Here is a 10,471-nt window from a genome sequence, read left to right as displayed (position 1 = left end):
GAGAAATGGGGGGAGGGCCTAGGCCCTACCTTAAGTGACATGACAGACTTTGATGATCCCTCATGGAGGGCCTCATCATTCCTGAGGGGTGGATGGGAGATGGGATAGGTGGTATGTGGGGGGCAAGGGAAGGTGGCAGGGAGAGTGAACTTGGATAGATAGGTAAAATAAGAAAACACTGTTAAATAAAAAAGAAAATGTTAATTATCTTGTTTATAACGACCTCTAATGCCATAATTAAGGATCATTCACCTATATCTTAGTCTAAGCTGGATATTTTATGATTTACAATTTTAGTCTTTTTCTTTTCCAAATATGTAAGGAAAATAGAATGACGAACAGATATATTTTTTAAGGGGAAAAGGTCTTTCCCATTGCTTATACAGACATCTTTTCTTTTGTAATGAAGACTTATTAGCCCAATATTCCAAGATCTCTGGGTACCTCAGCTTTACTGTTGCTTCGGTTATGAAATATTTTTCTGAGTAGTTTAATGTCAATGGAAAAATTAACCCTGGGTCATAAGATCTGGGTCTTTTCTTTCTTTGCTATGTGGTACATTTTAACCCTGGGACTAAAGGATTTTTCAACTGTACACTACCTAAATCAGTAAAAATAAAAAATCCAGCCTAACTGAGGATTCATTATTACGTTAAGAGGACATAGTAATTAGCAAGACTCAACAAAATCAAAGTCATTTTCAATAAAGAAAAATAGTTGCAGTATACATCACCCACTATTTTTATTATGTTGTCAAATTTTATTTTCAGGAATAGAGAGAAGCAAGTATTGGTTTTGGGGAACTTCCAAATACTTCCAATTGAAATTTTAATAATTTACAAGTTGAATTTAGTTTGGTTGCTAGATAATTTTGTATATGTAAATCATTTATATTTTAATATTTTTGGACTGAGGCAGTACTTAGAATAATTTTATTTAAATACTATCTTCAGTTAGATATCTAGCCTTATTGTATCATGTTATTATTTTTATCTCTGAAGATTTATTAATATATATATATATATATATATATAGAGAGAGAGAGAGAGAGAGAGAGAGCACTAGTGTTAATCTTTACATTTCAATTTTGTTTGCAACCAGTTTTTAAGGAAATGATAGAAGCTAAGTTTTCAGTCAGATGGAACAAGCCTAATATACTTAAATGTTTGGTAAATACTTTTTGGGTAATTTTCAGATCTTTTACTTACTATATAAATTGTTGGTTTGATGCACTTTGATATAATTACTTGAAAACTTCAAAATATTTTTTGAAAGATTACCCTTATTGTACAGTTTATACTTTCAGGTAAAGGTAATTAGCATATCTTTTGTGTATATATGAAATATTCCATTATATAATTTAATATGCATTTATCTTACTCAGGTTCAAACCTTATATTTTCACTCTTCAACTGATGGCAGGACAACCATCATATTTGTTCAGCAAGTGAATTATGCTTACCTAGACTACAGCAATAATATTCGAAGTTAAGTCTTTCACATAGCAGTATCATCATCACCTCAAAACTTGTACAGTAAGACAAATGAATTTTGATGTACAATATAGTTTATTACAAAGATGAGTGTGGTATTAAAGACCCATAATTCAAACATGGGAGGAGGAGGCAAGAAGATTTTCATGGCCAATATTAGCCTAGGTTACAAAGTGAGTTCAAGACCAGCATGAACTATATAGTAAAATTCTACATTAAAAACAAAACTCAAACTGGACCAAATCAAAAGCACAAAAATTAAAAAATAAGAAAATTAAGAGAGCCTCAGATCAAGGTTAATTACTGGTCCTATGGCTCTCAATTTCTCATACTTAAAATTGTAAGCTGAATAATGATTAATGATACTTCTACAGAATTCAACACATAAATTTTACACTATGCTCTTCAGTATATATTTCTCTACTTCATACATAAATATTCAAATCTATCTTTTTATGTATTTGCCCTATTATATTTTCATTTTATGGCACTTATAGACTATATGTTGTCCACATATACTTGTAATAATTTGGATTTTTAAAGGATATATATATATATATATATATATATATATATATATATATATCAGTGGTTTGCCCTCATGTATGTATATGCATTTTGTCCACATAGTGCCTGTGTCAGCAAGAAGATGACTTCAAATATTCTGGTTCTAGAGTAGCAAACAGTCCTGAGCTGTTGTGTGGATCCTGGAAACAGAACCCAGGTCCTCTACAAGGGCAGCACATGCTCTTTACTACTGAGCTATGTCTCAGTCCCTGGTTTTATTTTGTAAACATTTTCCCTTGTCTTTGTTATTGAACATTTGTCTGTTAATTCCTTCACTCTTTTACTGACTAATATTAAAATCTAGGCATTTGTAAATACTAAGGAGTGTAGTTTAATGTTTTTATTCTTTACTCTTTGGGAGTCCACCACCAAGCTCCAAAATAAAAACTTACTTATGAATGCCTGGCCTTTGCTTGTTTCTAACCAACTTTTCTTAAATTATCCCATATAACTTTTGCTGTGGGATTTTACCTTTCTCTATCCTAAATGTATTTCTTTTCTTACACTGTTGCTGGCTCTGTAGATGGATGGATGGATGGATGGATGGATGGATGATTGGATGGATGGATGGATGGATGGATGGATGGATGGATGGACAGACAGACGGACGATGGACTGATGGATGGGTGGATGGATATTAATATCCTCTTATTCTCTCTGCTGAGTAGCCCCACATATTTCTCTCTCTTGACAAATGTTCAATGTTCAGCTCTTTCTTAAACCAATCAGGTACTTAAGGCAGGCAAAGTGAAACCACTTCTTTGAGTTAAGGAAATGCAATACATCTTTGCATCATTAAGAACAAATTCCACAGCATAAATGAATGTGACACACCTTAAACTAATGTTCCTCAAGATAGGAGGATCTGCAAGGCATCTGGAAAGGGAATAAACATGATAAAATATTTTGTGTGAAAAGTATAAATAAAAAGGGAAAAATAAATTCTTGCCTTTTCATTTTGCAATTGTTTTGTTTTATTTATGTACTGTTCATGAAACAGAGATTGATAATATCGCATTATACATAATTTTTGGTATATAATATCAAATATATATTCACTATTATCCAAATATATATTGTACTTTGAGCATATGCTCACTATATCCTGCTATCCTTTCTCTTTTTGCCCTCCCACCTGTTATTACATCTCTTTTTACTTCTGGCCAATTTTCTTTCATTTCATGTCATATGAACATAATTTTCTGTAGCCATATAAATTGTAATACCCACAAAGGAGACAATATTTGATATTTTACTTTTGATATTTACTTAAATCATTTAATCTGATTATGAGCATATTTATGTACTTTCCTGAAAATTAAATAATATTATTCCAATTTATGGCTAAACATTTTATGTGACTGTATGCTGAAATATCAAATATATTAAATTTTCTACATCTATCCTTATATGGGCATCTAGATTCATTCTTTCCACTGCTTCTTTATCATGAGTAACATTGCAATAAACATAGACATGCTAGTATCTCGGTGATGCGTTGTCATGAAGTCATTAAAATAACCTAGTAAACAAATGACCAATGAAATAAAAACACATTTCTCAAAATATAAATTATGGGGCTCATTTGACAGAATATGTTACTAAAATTGGAATTATGCAAAAAAATATTAGCATTGCCACTGCACAAGGATGACATGCAAATTCATGAAGTATTCCATATGTTTTCCAAGAAGAGTCCCAGTGAGGGCCCAGTATTGACAGTGTAACAGAAACAAGAGTCCTTGAAGTAGACAAATGACTCTTTGCAATAAACGGTTGCACACAAAAATACATGGTTAAAAAAAAAGCTTATTGCATGACTCACTGTGTCACAGTATAGCTTTGATGATGATACTGTTTCTTCCCCCCCCCCCCCTTTTTCTCTTAAATTTTATTTTATTTGGGGGGTTTGCAAGGGCAAAGGGCAGATAAGAAAGGGCAGGAAATGAACGGCATTGAGATGCATCATGTGAAAGACACAAAGAATGAATGAAAAAGAAAGTGAAAACAACATAACTATGTGCAAATAGACAATTAATATCTAAAAAATTCCAACATCAGTGGTTATCAAAAATATCCAAATTCAAAAGTTATATCAATTCTGTTTCCTCCCACTTATAATGGCAGTCATTAAGTAAACAATAAAATAGGAGTATCAGCTCACACTTTGTCCTCCATTGCCAGGCCTTGGCTTGAGGTGGGTCTGCAACAAATTCGGGTAGATTCACCCCTATGGCATTAATTGGGAATTCCCTGGGTTGGCCCCTGTGCCCTGTTCCCATTGAGAGCATCCTTGGACCACTGATACACATCCACCTACCCCCACAAAGAGCCTGTCCTCACCCTACCTTGTGCCCTACCTTGCCCACTGCCTCACCACTCTGGTTGAGCACTGGGACAAAGGGTGGAGCCAACAGTCCAGCCACCTTCTGGGAACTTCCTGGAGCTGCTCTGAGCACACTAGACCAGCCTATCCACGTGGGACCATCCGTAATTTCCACCTGCCTGATCTCTGACCCCCACCATCAGACCCCTACTGGAGTTCTGGGCCCCTCCCAGAGATCCGCCTATCCCTGTTCCTGCGGCCTGGTTCTTTGACACCCATCAAAGGGCCTCTGCCAAAGAGGCCTCAACTGGAGAGTATCAGGCCCAGGCTAGATCTGCCTATTAGCTTAAGGGACATCCTGAGTCCCAGCACTAAAGATCTTTGACACTCATCGCAGTCTTCTGCTGGAGCCTGATTTTTGACCCCCATCAACGGACCCCTGCCTGTAGAGAGAACTCTTAGAGAGCTTGAACCACCCAGAGCTATAGACATCAAACCTCTGACCCACCTAAGCCCACCAGGGAAGTACCAGAGAGAGAGGGAGAGACCCCACCAACACCTACTGGAAGGAGTCTATGGGAAGACAGCAATACAAGAAAACACCTAACAACAGAAAGACAAGCATGTCACCATCAGAATCTAGGGAATCTACAACAAGAAGACAGGAACACAACAAAGCAGATGAAGCAGAAGATAATGACTTAAAAATTATCATCATAAAAATGATAGAGGCTCTCAAAGAAGATGTGTGAAAATCCCTTAAGTAAATGGAAGAAAAAACAAACAAACAAAAAAAAAAAAAAAAAAAACGGGAAGAAATGAAGAAATTTCTTAAAAAAAAGTACAGAAAGCTGAGATAAAACAATTAAACAGGTGAAAGGAAACGGTTCAAGACCTGAAAACTGAAATAGAGACAAAAAAAAAAAAAAAAAAAAAAAAAAAAAAAAAACACAAACAGTAGGAATGATGGAAATAGAAAAACTGGGAAAATGATTGGGAACTACAGATGCATGCATAACCAACAGAATTCAAGAGATGGAAGAGAGAATTTCAGGCACAGAAGATAAACTAGAGGAAATAGATTTATCGACCAAAGAAAAACGTAAATCCAAAAAAATCCATAACACAAAACATCCAGAAAATATGGGACACCATGAAACGGCCAAACCTAAGAATAATAGGCATACAGGAAGGTGAGGAAGCCAGGCTCAAAAGTGACAAAAACATATTCAACAAAATCATTGAGAAAAACATTCCCAATCTGTAGAAGGACATGCCCATGAAAGTACAAGAAGCATAACCAACATCAAATAGACTGGACAAAGGAAAAATGCCTCTTGACACATAACAATAAAAATGTCTAACTTACAGAATAAAGAAAGAATATTAAGAACTGTGAGGGAAAAGGGACAGGTAACATATAAAGGCAGACTTATCAAAATTATACCTGACATCTCCATGGAAACCCTCAAGGCCAGAAGGTCCTGAATAGATGTTTTACAAGTACTAAGACTCCACGGATGCCAGCCCAGCAAAACTACCAATCACTATATACAGAAAAAACAAGATATTTAATGACAAAGCCAGATTTTCAAATACGTATCTACAAATCCAGCCCTACAGAAAGTTTTGGAAGGAATACTCTGAAGCAATGATGTTAACTATGCTCACAAAGAATTAGGCAACAGATAATCCAACTTCACCAGAAGCCAAGGGTAAAGCAGGCCAAATATATTCACAATACCACTGCCAAAAACAAATCTAAAACAAACAAGCATTAACAATCAATGGTCCTTACTCTCCCTCAACATTAATGGTCTTAACTCGCTTATAAAAAGACACAGGCTAACAAAATGGATACAAAGACAGAATCCATCCTTCTGATGAATACAAAAAAAAAAAAATCTAAGCTTCAAAGATAGACCTTTCACCTCAGAGTAAAGGGCTGGGGAAAGTGCTTCCAATCAAATGGAACCAAGAAGCAAGCAGGTGGGGCTACCCTAATATCTAAATAATTAGACTTCAAACCAAAATTAATCAAAAGAGATGAAGATCGTCATTTTGTATTCATCGCTGGAGGAATCCATCAACACACAATCTCAATTCTGATCATCTATGCCCCAAATACAATGGCACCCACATTCGTAAAAGAAACATTACTAAAATTCAAACCTCTCATAAAATATCACACACTTATTGTCAGACTTCAACATACCACTCTCACCACTAGACAGGACCACCAATCAGAAACTCAACAAAGAAATAAAAGAACTAATAGAAGTTATGTCTCAACTGGGTTTAATAGACATCTATAGAACATTCCATCCAAACACAAAAGAATATACCTTCTCCTCTGCTCCACATGGAACCTGCTCTAAAATTGACAACATACGAGGTGTCATAGCAAACCTCAACTGATACAAAAGTATTCTAATAGTCCCCTGTATCTTATCAGACCACCATGCTTTAAAATTGGAATTCAACAGAAGCACAAATCTTATACACTACAAACTTATGGAAACTGGATAATATGCAATTGCACTATACCTGGGTCAAAGAAGAAATAAAGAAAGAAATTAAGAACTTCCTAAAATTCAGCGAGAATGATGACAAAACACACCCTAACTTATGGGACACCTTGAAAGCAGTGTTCTGGGGGAAGTTCATTGTACTGAGTACCCATAAGAAAACAGAAGATAGTCACATCAGAGAATTAACATCACAACTGAAAAACATAGAACAAAAAGAAGAAAACTCACCACAGAGGATTAGATGCCAGAAAATAATCAATTTGAGGGCTGAAATGAACAAAATAGAAACCAGGAAAACAATACAAAAAAAATCAATGCAACAAAGAGTGGTTTTTTCAAGAAAATCAACAAGATAGATAAACTATCCAAACTAAAGCAGAGAACGGGAAAACATGCAAATTAACAAAATCAGAAATGAAAAGGGGACCTAACAACTGAGAGGAAATCCAGACAACTTTCAGGTCATATTTTGAAAACCTGTACTCCACAAAATTTGAGAATTCAAAAGAAATGGATAAATTTTTAGATAACCATCACTTACCAAAATTAAATCAAGAATAGACAAACAACTGAAATAGACCTATAACTCCTAACTAAATAGTAGCAGTCATCAAAACCTTCCAACTAAAAAATGACTAGGGCCAGATGGCTTCTGTGCAGAATTCTATCAAAAATTCAAGGTAGAGCTAATACCAATACTATTCAAATTGTTTCACACAATAGAAGCAGAAGGTTCATTACCAAACTCTTTTTACCAGGCCACAATCACCTTGTTACCTAAGCCTCAGAAAGACACAACTAGGAAAGAAAACTACAGACCAATATCCCTGATGAACATCAATGCAAAAATACTCAATAAAATACTGGCAAACCGAATCCAAGAATACATCAGAGAAATCATCCACCATAACCAAGTAGGCTTCATGCCTGGGTTGCAGGGATGGTTTTCCATATAAAAGTCTATCTCCATGATCTACCATATAAACAAACTGAAAAAGAAATCCATATGATCATCTCCCAGATGATGAAAACCCTTCAACAAAATTCAACACCCTTTCATGATAAACGTCTCAGAGTGATCAGAGATCATGGGAAAATACCTAAATATAATAAGGCCAATATACATTAAACCAAAAGCCAACATCAAACTGAATGGAGAGAAGCTTAAAGCGATTCTGCTAAAATCAGGAACAAGACAAAACTGACCTCTCTCTCCATATCTCTTCAATATTGTACTTAAAGTTCTAACTAAAGCAATAAGACAACCAAAGGAGATCAAGGGAATACAAATTGGAAAGGAAGAAGTCAAACTTTCCTTATTTGCAGATGATATTATAGTTTACATAAGCGACCCAATAAGCTGTAGCAGGGAACTCCTACAGCTGATAAACACCTTCAGCAAACTAGCAGGATACAAGATAAACTCAAAAAAATCAGTAGGCCTACTTTATTCAGATGACAAAGTGATGGGAGATGCCATTATATGTTTCTCATACTCGTTAATGAATAAATCACTGTTGGTCAATAGGAAAGGAGGATAGGAGAGACTAAGAGACAAGAAAGAGGAAGTAGTAAGGAGGAGTCAAGATAGTCTGGAGAAAGCAGGTCTGCCAGCCGCCTTTCCCCAGTAAGATATGACCACATGGAAATACATAGAAATGGATTAATAATTAAGACAGAGCTAGCTGATAAGAAACTAGTACCCGGCCAACAGCATTATATCTAATACAGAGTCTCTGTATGTTAATTGGGGCTGGTGCAGCGGTGGGACAAGACCTAGTGGTGGGAGGAAAAACCTTACTCCTTACATATGGCGCCCACGTGGCTAATAAGAACTTCCACTTAAAATTTTACAAAAGCTTAAAAAAGGGTTTTAGAATCAAAAGCACAAAGACAAACAAGGTTTCTTAGTAACAGCATTTTTCTCAGTTAGACTCTAATTTGCGAGAGACAAGCAGATATTTGCACTGCTCCTTTAAGGGAAGATTCCTGACTCAGCATAAGCGGCAAAAAAAAAAAAAAAAAAAAAAAAAAAAAAAAAATGCAAGGCTTTAAACCCTGGCATTGGCAGTGACCACATCTCCAAGCCGGCAGCATGCTTGCTGGATGGCAGTGCAAACCAAGGCAGTGACCACAGCTCTCAATGCTTGCGGTAAAAGTACCCACCTCCATCTTTGATAAACTGCCACAGAAACAACTATGACTTTCACTTTAGCATTGTTATTGTTTACCAGATAAAGACTCGTGGCCAGACAAAGTTAAAGATTTACAGTAAAGACAGATTCACATTAAGAAACCTCTAAAGGTTTGCAATGTGTTCTAAAAGATATGTAGGCTTGGGAGAAAAAAAAAAAATGGTTTTAAAAAGACAGCAAGGAGCTAGGTTGGTGGCACATGCCTTTAATCCCAGCACTCCGGGGGGACAGAGGCAAGCAGATCTCTGTGATTTCAAAGTAAACCTGGTATGCAGAGTAAATTCCAGGACAGATAAGTGTTACAAGGAGAAACCCTGTCTCAAAGAATAGAAAAGAAACAGTATAATAAAAAAGCCACACATGGAGAGAATTTGCATACTGTACAGTATTATATTGTCTTTGTATTGTTTGACTGCTGAGGAAACAACAACTGTTAAAAAAAATGCTGCTGAATTAATTCAATTTATATATTTTAAAAATGCATTGACTCCAAAATTTAAGTTCAAGGACAAGTTACTGGGGAAAAGGATTTCTATTTTTGTTTCAACAGAAAATAAAAAGCTGTGGATTCCTTCCAGACTAATATAGTTTGAGCAAGCCAGACCCCCTGGAACAGAGTTCCTGGTGATCCAACATTCAAAACAGCTTAAAAAAGGCAGCCTTGCAGACTATAGCCAGGATTTCTGAGTCTTCTTAGGATCTCCCATGACAGCACCCCCTACCAGCAGGAAGCAGTTTGGAAAGAACAACGCCCAAATTTCCAAATATTGTTTTAAAATGTTTGTTTTCATTTAAATGGACTTGGTTATGAATGGTTAATGATCACAACCAATTCTTTTCAAAGGTAAAAAGGGAATTATTGTATAGATATGACTACTTTGTTTTGGAATGGATTTTCATTTATTGGTACAATTAAGGTCAATTTTGTGATATGTATAGTTCTCCTTTTGTTTAGGTATTGTGTTTGCATAGCTCATTTAGAAATGTAATGTATAATTTAGTACAGATTATAGAAGTCAAAACTTAAGTTATGTTTTACCTATAATAGTCAAAACTTATAGTTAGATGATTTGGGTTTTCTAGATATACAGAGATATATTTGAGATGAATAGGCATTCTTCAAACCTTTCAAAGACCTACAGAATATGGCATTTAAAATGGTTTAGGGTTTATCTTGACAATGAGACATAATTGCTCCTGGCAACACCATCTGCGTCAGAAAGGAAGATGGATATTGAAGAAATTTGTTATGAAGTTTGCTCCCAATATGGCATGACTAGCCATTTGGACAAGATATTTCTCTTGTCTGGACTGGTGACTTTGTGCTGTAGAAACTGGACATGCAGGACCCACAGGAAA

At 35.6% G+C, this 10,471-nt stretch overlaps 1 non-coding gene across 1 annotated transcript; it reads left to right on the top strand.

The window, feature by feature from the left end:
• Positions 1–3,642: 3,642 nt before the first annotated feature.
• Positions 3,643–3,745, top strand: LOC127218048 (U6 spliceosomal RNA). The gene has a single exon (XR_007834145.1). It is a non-coding gene; the product is annotated as a U6 spliceosomal RNA (small nuclear RNA).
• The last annotated feature ends 6,726 nt before the right edge of the window (positions 3,746–10,471 follow it).

This window comes from Phodopus roborovskii, unplaced genomic scaffold, assembly GCF_943737965.1.
Source record: "Phodopus roborovskii unplaced genomic scaffold, PHOROB, whole genome shotgun sequence".
NCBI classification, from domain to species: Eukaryota; Metazoa; Chordata; class Mammalia; order Rodentia; family Cricetidae; genus Phodopus; species Phodopus roborovskii.
This window is presented reverse-complemented; position numbering and strand designations above follow the sequence as displayed.